General features: G+C 42.1%; 1 long non-coding RNA gene across 1 annotated transcript; it reads right to left on the bottom strand.

The window, feature by feature from the left end:
- Positions 1–642: 642 nt before the first annotated feature.
- LOC141418020 (uncharacterized) lies at positions 643–19,408 on the bottom strand. The gene is made up of 3 exons (XR_012442658.1): positions 17,854–19,408; positions 9,045–9,290; positions 643–4,197 (listed from the first exon to the last, which is right to left on the bottom strand). It is a non-coding gene; the product is annotated as an uncharacterized lncRNA (long non-coding RNA).
- Between the last annotated feature and the right edge of the window lie 113 nt (positions 19,409–19,521).

Below are 19,521 nucleotides of genomic sequence, written 5' to 3'. Positions count from 1 at the left end.
TTTTGTGTGTGTGTGTGTGTGTGTGTGTGTTGAGTATTTTTGAGACAGGGTCTCCCAAACTGTTTGCACAGGCTGGCTTGGGATGCGATCCTCCTGATCGCTGCCTCCTGAGTAGCTAGGATTACAGGCTGAGCCACTGGTGCCCAGCAACTGCTAATAATTTTAAATAATATTTTTAATAATTTTGCACATGAAACAAAGTTTCACAGTATGGGATTTTCCATTTGTGGCATCACATCGGCACTTAAAATTTTATGATTTTTAATCATAATTCAATGATTTCCATTTGAATTTTCAGCTTAGGAGTGCTCAACCTGTGTGTCTATGCACACATACATAGACACACAAATGAATTACCAAATGTTTATATACAGTGGACATCAGTGAGTGTTAGCTGCCACAATCTATCTTTCTTTCTTCACGTAAGCCAATGTCACCCCCACTTGCCTTTAGGAAACCACTTTTCCCTTCACCCTCAGTCTGTGTGATTTGGATGGGGCTGGTTTCACTTCTTGATTCCAAACATGGATGGGTGACCTAGGCATGGCCAATCAGTGTGACCCAGTGCCCTGGCTGCTAATTAGCTCAGTTAATGGGCACCTGGCCAAAGACAAGCCAATGAGACAACCCCAGACCCTTGGCTGGAGATTTTGAAAAAGAAAAACTTTATTTTTTTTCTGAGACTCTTGTTGTGTAGCCTGGACTGGCCTCAAACTAGTGATCCTATTACTTCAGCCTCCCAAGACCTGGGAGTACAGGCATGTGCCAACTCTCCTGGCTGAAAGCTCTTTCCCACTGAACCTGCTAAGCTGGCAGAATGTATATGCCAATAACTGTATTTGTCATCTCAAGGGCAGAGCTTGCCTGAGAGCATAGGTCAGTGCAAAAGGAAGCAGAACCAAAATATATAGTTTGGATGACACTGTTTGAAACTCTGCATTAGCTGTGCTTGCACTGTGAATCGATAATATATTTTTAAAGTCATTTCGAGTTGAGCTTCTGCCACTGGTCTCAGAAGAGTCCTAATAAACATAGGGGTTCAGAGAGCATGCTATCTTTTTTGGATCAGATCTATTTAGAGATATTTAATGCAACAATTGAGCATTAAAGTCACTGTGGGGGGAAGGTGAGGACAGCAAGAGCCACAGCCATGAAAACGATTGCCTCTGCCCTCAAGGTTCACATCCAGAAGGCAGGACAGACAAAGTAACTCGACTTTGTGCTCATGACACAGCACACATGGTAATTGAGAGACCATGAGATATGGGAAGAGCAGGAGACAAAGCGAGATCAAGTCAGCTATAGGACTGTCTAGGAGAGATGGGAGTATGAGTGCTTCAAGTGTAAATAAACTGCATTTAACAGTGTTCCCTGCCTGCATTCTGGAAGTCATTCACTAGAGTCCTGTTTCAATTCCGTTGTAATCACGCACAGGCAGTTATTCCTTTAACCAATGCCTGAGTTACCATGCAGGACAAAGTGGCTCGAATGCCTGTTTAGGATGTGTGCACACCTGGCCTGTGGAGGTGAGGGCCCTGTCCCTTATGCACCTCTAGAGGGAGCATGTAACTCAGCTATGTCTCCCTCCTCCTGTCATCAGAGAGTGGAATTCCAGCCAGGTGGACTATGAAGTAAGGGTTTCAGGTTCGCCCTTGCTTGCTTTGAAAACTGCAGAAACACTACCCCTGCCCTTCCACCTGCAGCTCAGATGCACAAGTGCCTCCTGTGCAAGCCAGCTGGCTGGGGTCCAGCTCCACCTGGACAGAAGTCAGGGCTTATTCCAGGTTATTCCAGGCCCTTGCAGGTATTTTCAGGCAGCAAAGTGGATAACAATAGATGGCAATAGTCAGCCCCAGGCCTTGGACAACTAGGGCATCTGCGGTTCAGGCTCAAGGCCCCTGGTTAAGGGTCCTGCTGTGGGAGGGGTCTCTCTGCCAGCCAATTCCAACCAGCTGGCGTCAGTTTTCTTTCTCCATTGGTGCCTACCTCCTCCCATCCCCTGCTTTGGTCCATTTTGCCTGGGCTTCTCAGCGCTCCAGTTTTACTGCTGCCCTGCTGCCTGGGCAACTTCCTTCCTTCCACTGTTCTTTTCTTTTTTCTATGTAATAAGAGTACCAGCTCAGCAAAGGTGGGCAAGACCACTTGAAAGAAAGTCTTTTTTGGGACCTGATGTTTTAACACCAGGGGTGCAGCAAGGAATGTGTCTCCCAGTTGCTTGGGAAGTGAATTGAGCAATCTGCTAATATAGCCAGAAAGGGAAGAGGACAAGGGTGTCTGCACCAATCACAGAAATCCCCTCATATCTGTATCAGTCATGGAACAGTCCTTTACTCAAATGAAGGACTGTGTTTGCACCAATCACAGGTCTTCTGTTGAGCTAAAGTCTGTAGAAGCAGCGGGGGCAGTGCCTTCTGTAGCTGGAGTTGTGCTTTGGGTGCTGGCATGAGAGCAGTTCAGCTGCCTGGATGGCAGTCCTTGGCTCAAGGCAGCTGGGGCCCTGGAGGAGGGATTAGCAGCTGTCAGTTAGGGAGTTAAATCTCCCAGTCCCCAGCATGTCAACACATTTAAAGGAAAAAAAAAAAAAAACTTTCAAAACTTACAACAAAGGCTTATCAGTAATAGTACTTTTAACAATATTTAACAGAGCTCTAAAAATGCTTAACTTCTTCTGTCCCAGTGTCCCAGGAAGAGATGTGTTCCTATCTTCGGTTTCACAGGTACTCCTCAGTTGCCCAAGACCAAGGCTAAGCCCTTTAACTTAGTGCACCAGGGAGGTTCTTTACAAGCACACTAGGCATTGCTCTCAGGGGCTCAGAAGACAAAGATAAATGAAACCTGCTTCTTACCCTCAATGAAGAGAAATTCATCTCAAACCACTTCCAGGTAATGAGATTAAAATTACTGATTTATGAAACTAGAAGTTTAGGCATAACTAGATCCAGCTCAGGTGAAGATTAGGGCTTGGGTTCTTCTTTCCTCTGTGTTGGCTTCTCTCCTGGGTAGACACTCTCCTACTGGAAAGAGGCCTAGATATTTTCTTCAATAGCAGCTCCAGGTTTATGTCCTACCAATTCAGACCCAGATAGACTAAGATTCACAGGTGGGAGGATCAGTTCTTCCAAGGGAATTCAGGAAACCATTTCTAGAAGAAAGATGAGTGAATAATGGGCCGGCACAAACTACACAGACTAAACTAACCTTCATTTAACCATTGCAGCTAGTCCATCGTCTGATCACAATACAGAGTGGTCTGCATGGAGTCCAGAAAATTGTGTTGGAGGGCAAGTCTCAGGAGAGCCTTCATCAGTTTCCAGAAAACAGAATGCTCTGATTTTTAGGATTGCTTCCAATCATCCAGAGAAAAATATACCCACGTCTTTGTAGAAAAGTCAAATGACAACAGAAACATTTCTTGGGAAGACCAAATTCCATTTGTACAAACTATTTGCTTTACCAGCAACTTTCTGCACTGTAGTTCAGTCTCTTGGAAGTTCCCACCTGCCACATCAGGAGAGACTGACAGAAATGAGCAGGTCTGGGTATTTATGTACCCGGACATTGACGAGGAATGTAACACTCCTTCATATGCATCCATTCCTTGTCCTTTTCCTGAGCTTGCTGCTCTGATAAAAATTCAAATCAGGTACTTGAACTTGGTAAGTTTCTTGGCCAGGCTCCTTAGCAATGCCTCCACAAGGCTGACTGGAGAAGCCTGCCTCACTCTTTGCTGCTCTTTTGCTGTCACATTGCCCTTTCAGAGGCAAAAGCAGTATTTTTCATTCCTACAGACTTGGCTTAAAAATAGCCACCATGTATTCATGTTGGCCACCTGTGGAAGCTGAATTATTATTGGTCCTGATTTGTCAACACTCCAGGTGTTCACACCTTTTGCCTGGGACTTTGGACTTTTTCCCATGAAGGACAGAAGGTGCTTCCCCAGCCCTTGACTTTGGGCTTGGACATGTGACTTGCTTTGACCAATGGGATGCTGCTAGATGTGTCACAAGCAGAGGGTTCAACCTGCCTTCATGCAGTTGCCTGTGCCTTCCTGTAGCAGTGCCTTTACCATGAGAAGACTCTATCCTGTCCAGCTCTCCTGTCCAAGGAGGAGGAGATACCTGAGGCAGGCCTTGACTCAACTGTCAGCCTGGAGTGAAGGTCAATTGATCCCAGCTAACAGGAATCAGCATGGCTGACCTGGAAACACACCAAGGAGCATAAATTATTTAGATAGTTCAAAGAATATTTTGCCTAGATTTACCATTACTAACATTTTGCCCCACTTTCTGTTTTTATGCTAATTTTTATGGAACATTTGCGTGTACCAGGCTGGTTTACTCAACGATAAGGACATTCTTCTTCATAGTCATGGAGCTGTTGTTAACTTCAGGAAACTCCACTTTGAAGTATTTGTCTAACCAACCATTCAAATTCTGATTTTATCATCCACCCAACAATATCCTTTGGAGAGTCATGTATCTTAGTCTCCTGTAGTTGGGAACAGTTTCTTTGCTTTGACTTTCAGGACACTGTTTTGTCTTTTTAAAAATATAGTCCCTTCCCTCTTTTTATCATAGACTCTGTCTCATCTGGATTTGACCAGCACTTTCTCATCATTGCGTTCAGATTGTGCCCTCCCAGTCAGAACATGAGTCATTCTCATGGAATCCTACATGAGGAACATAAGGTCCATCTGCCCCACCTTGGTGTGCTAATCTCGATCATTTAGTCAAGGTATTGTCAACCATTTTTTTTTCTTATACCAAGCAATCTGTGGAGAGTTATTATAAGCAACGTAACCATCTAAAAAGCTCCACATCAAACCTCCCTCCATGTGTTTGGTATCATTGATGACTTTTGTCTGAGATTTCCCATTGCAGTCCTCCTCCATGCTTACTGCTTAACACTTGGCATTTTTCTAGAAGCAGGAGCCCACTCTTCTCTCCCACCATTGTCTTATTTATGATTTATATGGACTCATGGGTACCTGTTATTTTCACTGATTTATAATTCATTACTGCATTTAGTGATTTTAGTGGTCAAATTGTCTGAGATTTGGTTATTGGGAGCCCCCTCAACCTGGCTCCTGTGTCCTTGCTATATGCACTGTTTGTTTTAGTCCTCCCTTATTTTATGTCATAAAGAATAAGAATGGCCCAGAGTCATCTTGAACTTTTCCTTCCTCCACCCTGAAATCTGCCATTTCTACAAGTCCTGGTTCTTACAGGAGGAATGGTATCAGAGACCCAGGTTGGGATGCAAGGTGTGCTTATCACTAGTTTGCTTCTCTGCACGTGCACACAGTCATAAGCATGCACACATGTATAAAGTACACACTCGCATGGCACACGTACACCATGTGAACATAACTGTGGAAGGCGATATGCAAGCATGCATGTACATGTAACTACACATCCATATTCTTACACGTGTTTTAGAAACCATGGTTTCACGCTAACCCTTTAATTCCCACCCATCTCCACAGGGTTTTCTTTGCCTTCCCCTGCTCGCTTTAGATCCTTCCTCTACAGTGAGGACTGTGGCTCCCAGGAAAATCAACTGTCAGTTCATATGCTCAATCCTGTCATAGGGCTGAGATTCTCTGAGTTAGTTCACTCATTGTAGAATAAAAATCCATCCCAACCCTGAGCTGAACCAGGGCTGTCTGCACAAGGAGTATGCACCTAAGTCACTTGGGTTCCTGTTTTTCTCTCCTTCAGTGTGGCTCGATTCCTCTTTGCAAAGGCTGTCAGGTCTACCAGCTTCAGTTTGCTTTCAGTTTCAGGTGTGTTGGATCTCCTCATTCGTGTTGGCTTAATTCTGTTTTTTGAATCTGTAGAATATTAGCATGCTTCCAAAAGAAAAATCACTCCTGTTTTCTTTCTACTCATTCCCCACTACCAATGCTCAATTGATTGTTTTCTCTTGTGTGTGTTTTGCATTTTGTAGTCAAAATAACAGATGTGTGTCTGTTTTCTTTCTTTCGTTCCTTACATATGTCTACATACATGTATATATGACATATATACGACATCTATGTAATAGACATAGAATATAAATATCTTTCTTCACCTAATAGGACTCTTGGAAATCCCTCCACGCATCCATGAGATTGTTCTCACTCTTTGCAGCTGTGCAATGTGCATTGTGTGTGCCATACTTTATTTGTAATTTGACCTATTTCTATGTCTACACATTTAGGTCATTTTTGGTATTTCACATGTTTTTTGACACGGTAGTGACAGTTTCTGTGTGTACTTCCTGTTGTTGAAGGTATGTCTCAGGATAAATCATCAGAAGTGGGAATGCTGGGTTAAGGCTCAGTGCACATATACTACCTGCTATGGTCTAAATACAGTTTGTCCCCTGAACTCATGCTGACATTTGATTCCTACTGTAAAGTATTAAGAGGGTACAAACTTAATCTGACTATGGTGTATACAGGTGGGGACTTTTGGAAGTGATCAGGTGCAAATAAGGTTACTAGAGTGAAACCCCATGACTGAAACCTGGCTTAAAGAGAAGAGCGAGAGAGACAGGAAGACATGCATACACCCAGGGATGCCCCCTGTCTTTGCTAGGTGCCATCACCTCAGGAATCTACCAGCAAGAAGGCCAATGCCAGAAGTGTGAGCTTTTGAACATCCAGAACTGTGAGCTAAATAAATCTCTTCTAGCCAGCATGTGGTTCACATCTACCCTCCCAGCTCCATTAGAGGTGAAGACAGGAGGGTCTCAGTTTAAGGCCAGCTCAGGCAAAAAGTTAATGAGACCCCCATCACAACAAGCAGGGTGTGGTGTAGTCTCCTTTGTTCCCAGCACTTGGGAGGCTGAGGCAGGAGGATTAAAATTCTGGGTCAGCCTGAGGTAACAGTAAGACCCTATCTCAAAAAAAGAAAAGAAAGAAAAAGAGAGCAAGGGAGGAGGGAAGGAGAGAGGAAAGAAGGAAGGAAGAAGGAAAGGAAGAGAGAGGGAAGGAAGAAGGGAAGGAGGAAGGGAAAGAGGGAAGGAAGGAGGGAGCAGATGGAGGAAGAAGGGAAAGAAAGAAGTAAAATGCTCTTTTAAAAAAAATTTCATTGAGGGCAAGTGAACTAAACAGAACTTTCTCAAAAGAAGAAATTCAAATGGCCAAAAAACACATGAAAAAATGCTCACCATCTCTAGCAATAAAGGAAATGCAAATTAAAACCACACTAAGATTCCACTTCACCCCTGTTAGAATAGCCATCATCAGCAACACCACTAACAACAGGTGCTGGTGAGGATGCCGGGAAAAAGGAACCCTCTTACACTGTTGGTGGGAATGTAGACTAGTACAACCACTCTGGAAAAAAATTTGGAGGCTACTTAAAAAGCTAAACATTGATCTACCATTTGATCCAGCAATACCACTCTTGGGGATATACCCAAAAGACTGTTACTCCAGAGGCACCTGCACACCCATGTTTATTGCGGCACTATTCACAATAGCCAAGTTATGGAAACAGCCAAGATGCCCCACCACTGACGAATGGATTAAGAAAATGTGGTATCTATACACAATGGAATTTTATGCAGCCATGAAGAAGAATGAAATGTTATCATTCGCTGGTAAATGGATGGAATTGGAGAACATCATTCTGAGTGAGGTTAGCCTGGCCCAAAAGACCAAAAATCGTATGTTCTCCCTCATATGTGGACATTAGATCAAGGGCAAACACAACAAGGGGATTGGACTTTGAGCACATGATAAAAGCGAGAGCACATAAGGGAGGGGTGAGGATAGGTAAGACACCTAAAAAACTAGCTAGCATTTGTTGCCCTTAACACAGAGAAACTAAAGCAGACACCTTAAAAGCAACTGAGGTCAATAGGAAAAGGGGACCAGGAACTAGAGAAAAGGTGAGATCAAAAAGAATTAACCTAGAAGGTAACACCCACGCACAGGAAATCAATGTGAGTCAATGCCCTGTATAGCTATCCTTATCTCAACCAGCAAAAACCCTTGTTCCTTCCTATTATGGCTTATACTCTCTCTACAACAAAATTAGAAATAAGGGCAAAATAGTTTCTGCTGGGTATTGAGGGGGTAGGGGGGAGAGGGAGGGGGTGGAGTGGTGGTAAGGGAGGGGGTGGCGGCAGGGGGGAGAAATGACCCAAGCCTTGTATGCACATATGAAAAATAAAACATTAAAAAAGAAAAAAAATAAAATAAAATTATGTTTACAGGTAAAAAATAAATAAATTAAATAAATAAAAATAAAAAAATTTCATTGAGATATCATTTCTTGCCCACTGGCTTGGCAAAAATTTAAAAGCTTAGCAATTATTCTGTTGGCAAAGCCATGGGGAAATAAGCACTCTCATGTATTGTTGGTGTGAATGGACATGGTGCAAGCACTAGAGAAGAGATGTATTAGTCTGTTTTTCATTACTATAATGAAAAACCCAAGGGTATTTCAACATAAAGGTACACAGACATAAACATGTATTTATGTTTGTATGTGTACATTTATTGGCAGAATGGGGTTTGCACTCAGGGACCTGCACTTGCTAGGCAGGCATAGTACCACATGAGCCACGCCCCCAGCCCTTTTTACTTGGTTATCCTTCAGGTACAGTCTCCCTTTTTGCCTGTGTTGGCCTCAGACTGCGATCCTTCTACGTGTGCCTCCTGAGTGCTGGGAATATAGATGTGTACTGCCACACCCAGCCTGTGTTTGTCTTTTAAGAGGACAGGGGACGAACTGAGGGAAGACTAAGGACTGATGGCCAGGGATGCAAAAGAAAAAGAGAATCAGAAGAGCGTGGTGTACAGAAAGCAGGAGAAGAGCAAAGGCTTGAGGGGAGAGTGCTCAGTGTCAGCAAGTAGCTCACTGGTGACCTGTGTGTAGCTTCAGGAAGGTGGTGAGGACAGGCGCCAGACTAGTGCTGGGGGTGGTTCAGTGGCAGAGCCCTTGCCCAGCCTGCGAGGGACCCAGAGTTCAGTCTCCAGTACCAGTTCCAAGGGTAAAATGAGGTGAAGAGCAGAACATTAACGGTGCAACACGTCAAAGGTAACTCACCCAGAAGCAAAGCAGAGACAATTTCAGGAGTAACAGGAAAGAGATTCTTTCTTGGTGGGCTCAAATTGGTTTCCTTTTCTTTCCTAAATGAGTTCAGTCCACTGCATCTTCCTGGGGAGCTGGTTCCTTGCCAGTGGCTTTAGGAAAGGCCACCTGTTTATTTACAACTACTTCTTACAAAGGAAAGACCGGTTGCCATGCGGTTGGGTTCCACTCTAACCCCCAGAATGTGAGGATCCGGCTTGTCTAGAGTTGGAGGCAGAAGGAGAAAGTGATTAAAATAAACACACTCAAAAACCAATTTGAGATATAATTTACATAGCATAAAATTCAGCCATTTAATGTATATAATTCTGGACTGGAGGTGTAGCTCAGTGGTAGAGCACTTGCCTAACCAAGGGTCTGGGTTCCATTCCCTGCACAATTCAAGTTTAGTGTCTTTACAGTGTGATGTGGGCATGGCTACAGTAGAATTTTAGGACATTTTGTCTCCCTCCCTGCGGGCATAGCAATTGCTAATCTGCCTTCTGTCTGTACAGAGTTGACAATTCTGGACATTTCATGTCAATTCAATCATATGATAAGTGGTCCTTTGAGACTGGCTTCTCTCACATAGCATCATCTTTCAAGATTCTTTTGTGCTGTACCATGTAAGAGCTCATTCTTTTTATGGCCACTGCATGGATGGACCACACTGGTTGTCTTTCATCAGTCGATGGGCATTTGGGTGGCTTCCAGTTTTTGGTTATTATGAGCACACATCTACAGGTTCTCGTGTGGACGCATGTTTTCAATTATCTTAGGTATGTATGTGGGACTGGAATTGCTGGTTCACATGGTAACTATAGATTTAACTGTTTGAGATCTGGCCAAACTCCACCATTTTACAATTCTGCCAGCCAGATTTCAGGGCTCTGGTTTCTTCAGCGTCTTTCCAACACTTGTCTGCTTTTAATTTAAATTTTAGCCATCTTAACGTGTGGAAATGCTATCTCACTGTGGTTTTGACTTGCATTTCTCTACTAATGTTTCAAATAATTTTTCATGCGCTCATTGGTTTTCATGTATCTTCTCTGAAGGAATGTTTATTAAAATCTTCAGTGTTTTAATTGAGTTGTCCCTTGTCTTTAGTTGCAGAAATTCTTTATGTATTATGCATAGCAAACCCTCATTGGATATATGGCTTCCAACATATCTTCTCATGTTGTGCTGTCCTTTTACTATTTTGATGGTGTTATTTTTAGCACAAAAGTTTTTAATTTTGATGAAATACATTTTTTTAACCCTTATGCTTTTTTGTGTGCATAAAGCATTCTTTATGCTTGTGATGCTGTGTCTAAGAAATCCTTGCCTAACTCTGGGTCACAAAGACTTATCTCTTTTTCTTCAAAGACTTTTATAGTTTTAGGTCTTTAATTCATTTCAAGTTAATCTTTATACACATCAGATTGGGACCTCAAGTCATTTTTTGCATGAGGAACTCCAATTGTCCCAGCATCATTTGTTTAAAAGACTATTCTTTCTCCCAATGAGTTGTCTTGACTCCTTTGTGAAAATCAATTGAACAACAGGATCTCTCTTGGTATTCAACTCTCAGTGTAGCTTTAATTTTTATTTCTTTCACTTTGTGTTACTGAACATAATTTCATGTTTAAGGGCTATTTTGATTTTGTTATATATATGAGCTGTCTCATTTATCTTTTGTCGACTTTTTAAGAGGATGCTTTTCAATCTTTCTTCCATCAGAGTTTTTGAACTTTTTTGTATATTAGAGATAGTCACCCTTTATTTGTGACGCAAAATGCAAATAATCTCTTCCCATTGGTCACTTCTCCTTTGATCTTTTTTATTGTGGTGTTTTGGTCATGCAAAAAGTTTTATTTTCCTTCAGTCAAGTGAATTGATTTTTCTTGTACCACATCTGGGTGTTGAGGCACAGTTTTCCCTATGTCCAGGTTATAGAATTCACAAATTTCATGTAGTCCTTGACTAGTCATCTGTTTTCATGTTTTGTGTTTAAAACCATGGTCCATTTGGAATTTATTCTTGTGTGTGGGCTTAGGGATGAAACTAATTTTATCATTTTTTCCAAACGGTTTTCCAGTTGCCCCAACATTATTCACAATTCCTTCTTTGGGCTGGGGACGTAGTTCAGTGGCAAAATGCTTGCCTCGCATGCAAGAGTTCGGGGTTCCCCTCCCAGCACACCCGCCAAAAAACGGTCCATCTTTTTCACAGGAACTTTAATATCAACTTGTCTAGTTAATTTAAAGAAGTTTGTTGATATTTTTATTTGGACTAGGTTAAATTTATAAATTAATTTGGGGAGTAAAGGCTAAGTCATCCTATCAAAACATTCCAGGGAGTGTTTTCCCTTTAGTCAAGTCTACTTCTGCATCTTGGAGAGTGTTGTGAAATTTTCCTTGTACAGTTTTTCTAACTAACATTTCTTGTTAGTTATTCCTGTTTTATTTTCTTTGTTATTATGAGGGATTTTTCTGTATTTCCTCTAATTGTTTGTATGAAAGCTATTAAATTTTTAATGTTAATTTCATATACTGCACCTCTCAGAATTCTTTTACTGTTTAGCGTTATCATTGATTCTCTGGTGTTTATGAGACGTACTATCAAGCCTTTATCAAACAGAAATAGCTCTGTTTTCCCGATTCTTATGCCAAGCTTAACTTTTCTTCCCTAATTGCATGAGTTTATACTTCCAAGACAGTGTTAAATAGTGGTGGAGTTAGTGGGTATCCTTTCCTTATTCCTGATCTGCAGTGTTTTCCCTTAAGTAAGGTTGTGGTTTTAGGACTAAGGTATATATATTTTCCATTATGTTAAAGAAGTATATACCCAGTCCCATTTCCTTAGAGGTTTTGTTTGTTTTGGAATAGATGTTGAATTTTGTCATAGTTTTTAAAGCATATCTGGAGATAATCATATGACTTTTCTTCTTAGGTGTATAAACATGCTAATTATATTAATAGATTTCCTAGCATTGGACCATTCTTATATTCCTATTATAAACTCCATGGTTGGTCATGGCTTATAATTTTCTTAGTGTGGCTTTTGAGTACATTTTCTAATATTTTATTTAGAATTTTTAATTATTTGTAAGTGATATTGATCTATAATTTTATCTTGTTGTATTACTATCTTTATCAGCTTGATGTAGCAAAGTCAACCTGCTTCATAGAATTTAGAAATTTACCCTCATTCTCTCTATTCAGCAATAGGACTGTTTTTTAATGTTTTTTGCTTTTGTCTTGGTGGTGGTTACCGGGCTTGAACTCAGGGCCTGCAGTTGCTAGGCAAGTGCCATACCACTTGAGCCTCTCCTCTAGCCCTTTTTGCTTTAGTCCCGTGCTTTTTCCTGGGGTCAGCCTTGGATGGCGATCTTGCTATCTCTGCCTCCCACATAGCTGGGATTGTTTAAAGATCTGATTTTGTGTGTGTTTGTGTGTGAAACCATTTTGACCTTTTGATGTGGTGTGTTCCACTGATACTATTCCATGTTTCTCCCTTGAAACTCATTTAACTTTTTAAACTTCAGTGAGGTCAGTTTTGGTCAACTCTATTTTCCTAAGACATTCAATCCATTATCTTTTCAAAGTGTTTTTGCAAAGATGTGTCATGGTCTGAATTTGTATTTTGAAGTCCTAAACTTTAAGGTGATGGTATTGAGGAGTGGGACCTTTGCAGAGGTGATTAGCTCATGAGGGCCAGCTCCTCATGAGAGGGATTAGTAACTTTTTATAAAAAAGACCCAGTGAGCTGTCTCGTCCCTTCCCTCTTTTGAGGACACAGCTAGAAGGAATCTTCTATGAACCAGAAAGTGAGTCCTCCCCAGACTTCGAATCCAAACTGTGAGAAATAAATTTCTGTTGTTTAAGCTATTCCGTTTTTGTTATTTTGTTATAGAAGGCAGAGTGGACTAAGACAGGTGTGTGTGTGGGAATGAGGAAGTTTTGATCTCTGACTTACTCTGTAGTAATGGCTACTTTGGCTATTTCTCATTCTGCATATTTGCCTTTACCATCCCCCACACTTTTTAAATTAAATTTATTGGTGGGTTGTCTATTTTCTGAGTTTATTCAAAGAACCATATTTTTATTTTGATCTGCTGCTTTTCCGTACTCTTAATTCATTACTTCTTCCTTCTGTTTTTATTCTTTTCTTTGTAGTTTCCTTTGTTGTCCTTCTAGCTTGGAAATTTAATTAATTTAAATTTAACTCCTTGTTTAATTTTGACTTTAGGTTTTAGGGCTATGAATTTTCCTTGGATATTTGAATTTTCTTAGAATATATTTTTTACATTACATTTCATAGATGCCGATATGCAGTAATTCTGTGATCTCTGTTAATTTCCTATACCCAAGAGTTGTGAGGTATAAGGTTTTTAATTTTTCAGGTGGAAAATTATACCAGTTATTAAGTTATTGCATTTTAGATCCAAATTCACTCTTCATTGCCTGCTCTGTGGGAATGGATGAGAGCTCTTCCCTTACCAGGTGGCACAGTGTGTAGCTTTGGCAGTAGTGAGCACTGAGAGATCGTCAGGAGGAGGGCTCCTGAGCAAGGGTGGCTGGTCCAGGCCCTGCTTCCTGTGATGTGGGCAGCCTCTGCAGAGCCTGCTCGAGAGGCAGAGAGCTTCTCTCTTCAGAGCAGTAGGTATGGCTGCTCCAGCACTGGTTCCTGAGTGGTGGCAGCTTCTTCAAGGCTTGGAACCTGCAAAGCATAGCACCCAACATCATCCAGCCACCCATAGCTTCAGGGCGGTTCACAGCAGAATGGCTTCAGGCAGACACTTCCTATCAACAGCTGCCCAGCACAGTACAAGGCAAGCCTTGGAGGGTGGATTTCCAACAATTTCCACTGAGGTACAGGAGGAACATGTCTGCCATTGTAAGGACATTGCTCTCCAAGGTGACCAAGCCCTAGAGGAGCTTCAGTGCACGGCTCACCCTGTAGGCAGTGGCTCCCTCACATTCTTTGCCATTCCTCTGTTCTTTAGAGTTCCTTTCTCTCTTCCATAAAGTCAAAGTCTGATACCAAACTGGACAAAGGCTTTTCAGAAAAACATAGACAAATATCTCTCATAAACATAAGTGCAAAATTTCTGAAGAAAATTTTAGCACATTGAACTAATCATGATCAATTCAGGTTTATGCAAGGGATTCAGAATATTTGTTTAATATTTGAAAATCAATCAGTACAAGTCACCATAATAGCAAACTAAGAAGGATAAACCATATGACCAAATCATCTCAACGGATGCAGAATAAGCATTTTTGCAAAAATCTAAATCCACTCCTGACTGGAAAAAAACCCCAACTGAGCAATAATAAAGCAACTGAATTTTAAGATGAGCAAAAGTTTTCAAGAAATAATTCACTAAAGAATTATACAGGGCTGGCACCATGGCTCAAGAGCACCTGCCTAGCAAGTGCAAGGCCCAGTGCTACCAATGGCAAATAAGGAAATCAATGTCACTAGGCATTAGGGAAATGAGAAAACCTACAATGAGATACCCACCACACAGCTATCAGAATTAGAATATCAAAAACTCATCCCCACCCATGCTTGGTGAGGCTGTACCGCTGGTGGGAGTAGAACAGCAAAAGTCACTTTTGCATAGTTTGGCAGCTTCTTGAAAGAAAATAATCAAATACCCAGCATACGAGTTATCTGTTCCCGTACAGGATTACTAGGCATTTACCCAGTAGAAAGGAGATGATATGCCCATGTGTAGACTTGTACCTTGTTCATTGACACTTTGTCTTGAATCACCCCAAGTGTCAGCCACAGGTAATTAAGATGAGTAAATCCACACCTCAGAAAACGATTCAGTAACCAAAGCGAACCTAACAGTATGGGTGAATCTCAAAATAATTATGCTGAGTGGAAGAAGCCAGCTCAAAAAGAGTGCATCCTGACTGGTAATGTTTGCAAAACGTGCCAGCGGCTGCCTGGGGATGCTGACTAGGGAGATAAAGACAGGAGGGACTACAAGAGGGATGAGAAGGCCTCCGGGAGTGATGAGTGTGTTTGTTATCTCCATTCATTAACTGCATCGTTCCAGGGTGTACACCTATGTCAAACTTACAAAATTGTATACTGTAACTTTGTGCCCCGTAATGTGTAAAAATTTTTAATATATTTATTGTAGAAGGAGGCAGGAAGGCATCATAGGAGCAGAGGTGAGCGATGGGGTATCAGCAGTGGCAGAACCAGTCTACAGCTCTACCACCTTAAATGCACCTGATGTCTTCTGATCTCGGAAGCTAAGCAGGGTCAGGCCTGGTTAGTACTTGGATGGGAGAACAAGAGACTTCAACATCCATTTCCCAGGTGGGAAGTGAGTTGGAAGGGGAAATCACCAGTAACTCCTGGGTTACTGGATGGACTGCAGTACTATTGGTGGATTAAAAAAAAAAGGGCCAAAGCAAAAACATTTTTGCATGGATAGTAAAGGATTAGATTTTGTTCTGGTCAAAGATTTCATCCATGGACCAAGCTTCAGCAAAAAAAAAAATGCCTGATGTGTGAGTTTAAAACACTGATTCCTGGGATCTGCTCCAGATTCAGAGTCTTGGGAAAAACTGCTTTTAACAAGGTGCTCTGGTGACTGAACTCGATGCTAGCATTGGCAGTACAGGAGCTCATTCTCCTCCTTTGCTCCCTTCTTCCCATTTCTTCTCTTTCCTTTACCCCCTTGACGATTCTCCCTGGAGAATTGGTCAGGTAAAGCAGGCTCTAGGGATTTAGCAATATTAACCCTACCACAACACAGATGCCCCCAAATCCACAAGGCAAAACCATGAGAACTACTGAAAATTTAGGAATAAATTTAACAGGGCTAGAGGCATGGCTTAAATGGGAGAGCCCTGGGTTCAGCCCCTAATAATAGAGACAAGAGGGGAGGGGAGATAAGGGGAAGAGAAGAGACAAAGAAAAACAAACTTAACAAAAGTGCAAGTCTTCACACTGAAAGGCACAAAATATTGAAAGGAATTTAATAATAAGTGGGAAAACATCCATGATCCTTTATTCAAAAGCTTAGCATTGTTAAGATGGCAAAACTCACCAAATTGATCTACAGATTCAACACATTTCCCATTAAAATCCAGGCTTTAGAACAAGCTGATTCTAAAATTCCTATAGAAATATGAGCGGCCCAGAATAACCCAAACAATCTTGAAAAAGAACAAGCCAGGTATGGTGGCCAACTCAGGTAGTCCCAGCTTCTCTGAAAGCCAAGGCAAAAGGATCACTTCAAGCCCAGGAGTCTGAGGCCAGTCTGGCAAGATAGTAAGACCCAAAGTCCTCATCTCAAAAAAAAAAAAAATAGTTGGAGAATTCACACTACCAAACTTCAGACCTTATGGTTAAAGTCAGAGAGATCAAGGAGATAAAAGTGAGAGTCCAGGCTACTCCTGGGGCATGCCTATAACCCCACACTCAGGGAAACTCAACACAGCCTGGGCTACATGGTGAGACCCTGTCTCAAAAAAAAAAAAATTGAGAGTCTAATATGTATGGTCAATTGATTTTCCACAAAGGTGCCAAAAAAATTCAATGGGTGAAGAACATCTTTCCAAAAAACAATGCTGGGACCCTGGAAAAATATGCAAATAATTAAGTTGGACTCCTACTTCATACATATAGAAAAACTAACTCATTTATGGATATGTATTTTAGTACAAAAATCAAAAAAAGTTAACTCAAAGTAGACCAAAGACCTAAATACAACAGCTAAAACAAAAAACTTAAGGAAAACATAGGTCTAAATCTTCATGACCTTGGATTAAACGAGTTTTTTTTTCTTTTTTTTAGATATTAAAAAAGAAAAGCCAAAAGCCAAGCAGCCAAAGAAAAGTTAGGTAGAGTGGATTACATCAAAAACAAAATCTTTGTTAAAGAAAATCTTCACAGATCGTGATCTCTTGAAAGATTTGTAGCTGGACTACATTGAGAACCTTTACAACTTAAAAAGATAATTCAATTTTAAAATGAAGAAGGTATCTAAGTAGACATTTTTCCAAACACTGGATATACAAATGGTCTGTAAGTACATGAAAAGAGGTTCAACATTATTAGTTTAGGGAAATGCAAGTCCAAACCTCAGGGAGATCCCTACACTCCACTAAGATGTCTACTATAAAAGATGGACAATGTAAGTGTTAGCAAGGATGCAGAGAAATTGGGACCCTCCTATACTGCTGGTAGGAGTGTCAGTTCTTCAGAAAGTGAAACACAGCATTACCATAGACCAAGCGCTTCTATTCCTAGGTATATACCCAAGACAACCGAAAGCATATGTTCACACAAAAACCTGTACACAAACGTTCACAGCAGCTTTTCTCATAATAGCTCAAAACGAGAAACAACCCAAATGCTCATCATCTGAAGAAAGGACAAATAAATGTGGTAAATCCACATAATGGGACAGTAACCAACCATAAAAAGTAGTGAAGTACTGTTATGTGTTATAACACGAATCTCGAAAAATAGGCCATATGGCAGAAGTTAGTCACAAAGTTCACCTGTTATGTGACTGCATTCACATGAAATATCCACAAGAGCTAGACAGACAGGGACGGAAAGTAGATCTGTGATTTGTCAAGCACTGGGATTGGAAGAAAATGGGGTGACTGCTGATAGGTATGGGTCTTATTCTAAAACTGATGAACTGTGAAAATATTTTTCAAACCCCCACTGAATTATACATTTAAATTGATGACGTGCATGGTATGTGAATCATATATCTGTAAAGAACTTGTAAAAATTTAAAAGCACATGTACTCACAGAAAGAAGGCGTTTGTTCCTACAGGTGTTAAGCGGATGGGCCATGCAGTAGGTGGTTCCATATGAACTAAGTAGAAGAGTTAAAGGGTCCCCTGCCAAGCTTGGAGCATTATTATTGGCCCGATTTTACAGGCAACAAAACTGGGCTCTACAGAAATGTCAGGCCATATAGCAAGTACAAGATGGAGGCCAGATTCCAAGCAGGAGTTAACAGCAGAGCTGGGGCTGGGCGGCTGCTACCCGGCTCTGCTCCTGAGAACATGCTTCTGCTCTAAATTGCAGAGAACTCATGGCTGAGAATCTGTCCTGGAGATTGCTCTCTCTCTGCTCTTGCCAGCTCCTCACCGCTCAGCAGAAAGCACTCACCATCTGGGTGCCTACCATCTGTTTAATACACGTCGTAGAAGTCTTGGTTTCTGCAATTTCTATAGCACAATTCAGGACAAAGCAATCTCTTTGCAAATATTCAGCAGGCAGCTTCTCTCCTTCGGGGAAGTGATGAATATTCAGCTGAGGATAACCAGACAGAGGCTTTGTGACACCACTCCTTATCTCAGAGCAACCTCTGAAAAGTCATAAAAACATCAAGTGCACATAAGCTCTTCTTCAACGCTCAGGACCACAACCAAGAACGATGCTAATTCTTCAGTGTAAGTCTGATAGGGTCAGCTTGTTTCTCACGAGACCTTTCGGTGTCCTCGTGTAAGTTCAGGGTTTTATTTGGCTAACCTTCACTTTTGCCTGATTTCGAATGAATACAGGGACCTAAATCTTTTTGTTTTGGACTAGCTCTGTGAGCTAGATTCCCAGATGTGGAATAATTCCAGTCGAAAAATGTTAAGGCTCTTGATCTGCGTTGCAAAACTGCTTTGCAAAAAAGACTGAACCAGTTTGCACTCCCACCAGCCAGTGTGCGAGAATATTTCTAAATGCAAATCCCAAGCTGCGGGGCATTTTCCTTAGGTATTTCACTTAAGAATCATTTTTAATCATTTTTAACGGTAAGCTGACCTAGGATGGTTTAAAAAAAAGAAAGAAAGAAAGAAAAAAGAAAGTCTGGTACGCAAGTGGAGCACACAGTTAAAACAGCTCCTGGGCAGAAATAAGCTCTAGAAAGGCCTCGGCAGGGCGGTGAAGATTTTAGGGCAGGCACAAGTCTAAAGGGACCATTCACGGTGGGCTGAGATGGGGACGGTCCCGCCAAGAGTGCCGGGCGTGGCCGGCGCACCAAGAGCCGCATAGAAGAGCACGGTGCTGCACCCTCGTCCTCAGGGGATCTGGGGTACCCAAAGCCTGAACGACCATCGGGAAGATGAGCCCAGCCGTCCCCAACTGGGTCCGCGATCCTCGGCCTCCCGGGCGCCCGGCTGCCACCGGCGACCGCTGCCCAGCCTGGGGCGCAGCGGGGCCGCGGGAGGCTCGAGGTGCCACCGCCCGAGCCGCACGAGGTCCCCGCCGCGGGCCTTCCACCCGCCTCCCCCGAGGAGCAGGAGGAGGAGCTCGGGTTGGCCTTCCCTCTCCTCCTCACTTTTGTTCCTCTTCCTGCTCGCTCTCCCTCTCTCTCCCCCTCGCTCTCCTCGCCGTTCTCCCCACCCGCACGCTCGCACGCTCGCTCGCTCGCTCGCTCATGCCCCAAACTCCGCTCCCGCCCCCTCCCTGCCGTCCCCT

Source organism: Castor canadensis, chromosome 16 (genome assembly GCF_047511655.1).
Source record: "Castor canadensis chromosome 16, mCasCan1.hap1v2, whole genome shotgun sequence".
In the NCBI taxonomy this organism is placed as follows: Eukaryota; Metazoa; Chordata; class Mammalia; order Rodentia; family Castoridae; genus Castor; species Castor canadensis.
This window is presented reverse-complemented; position numbering and strand designations above follow the sequence as displayed.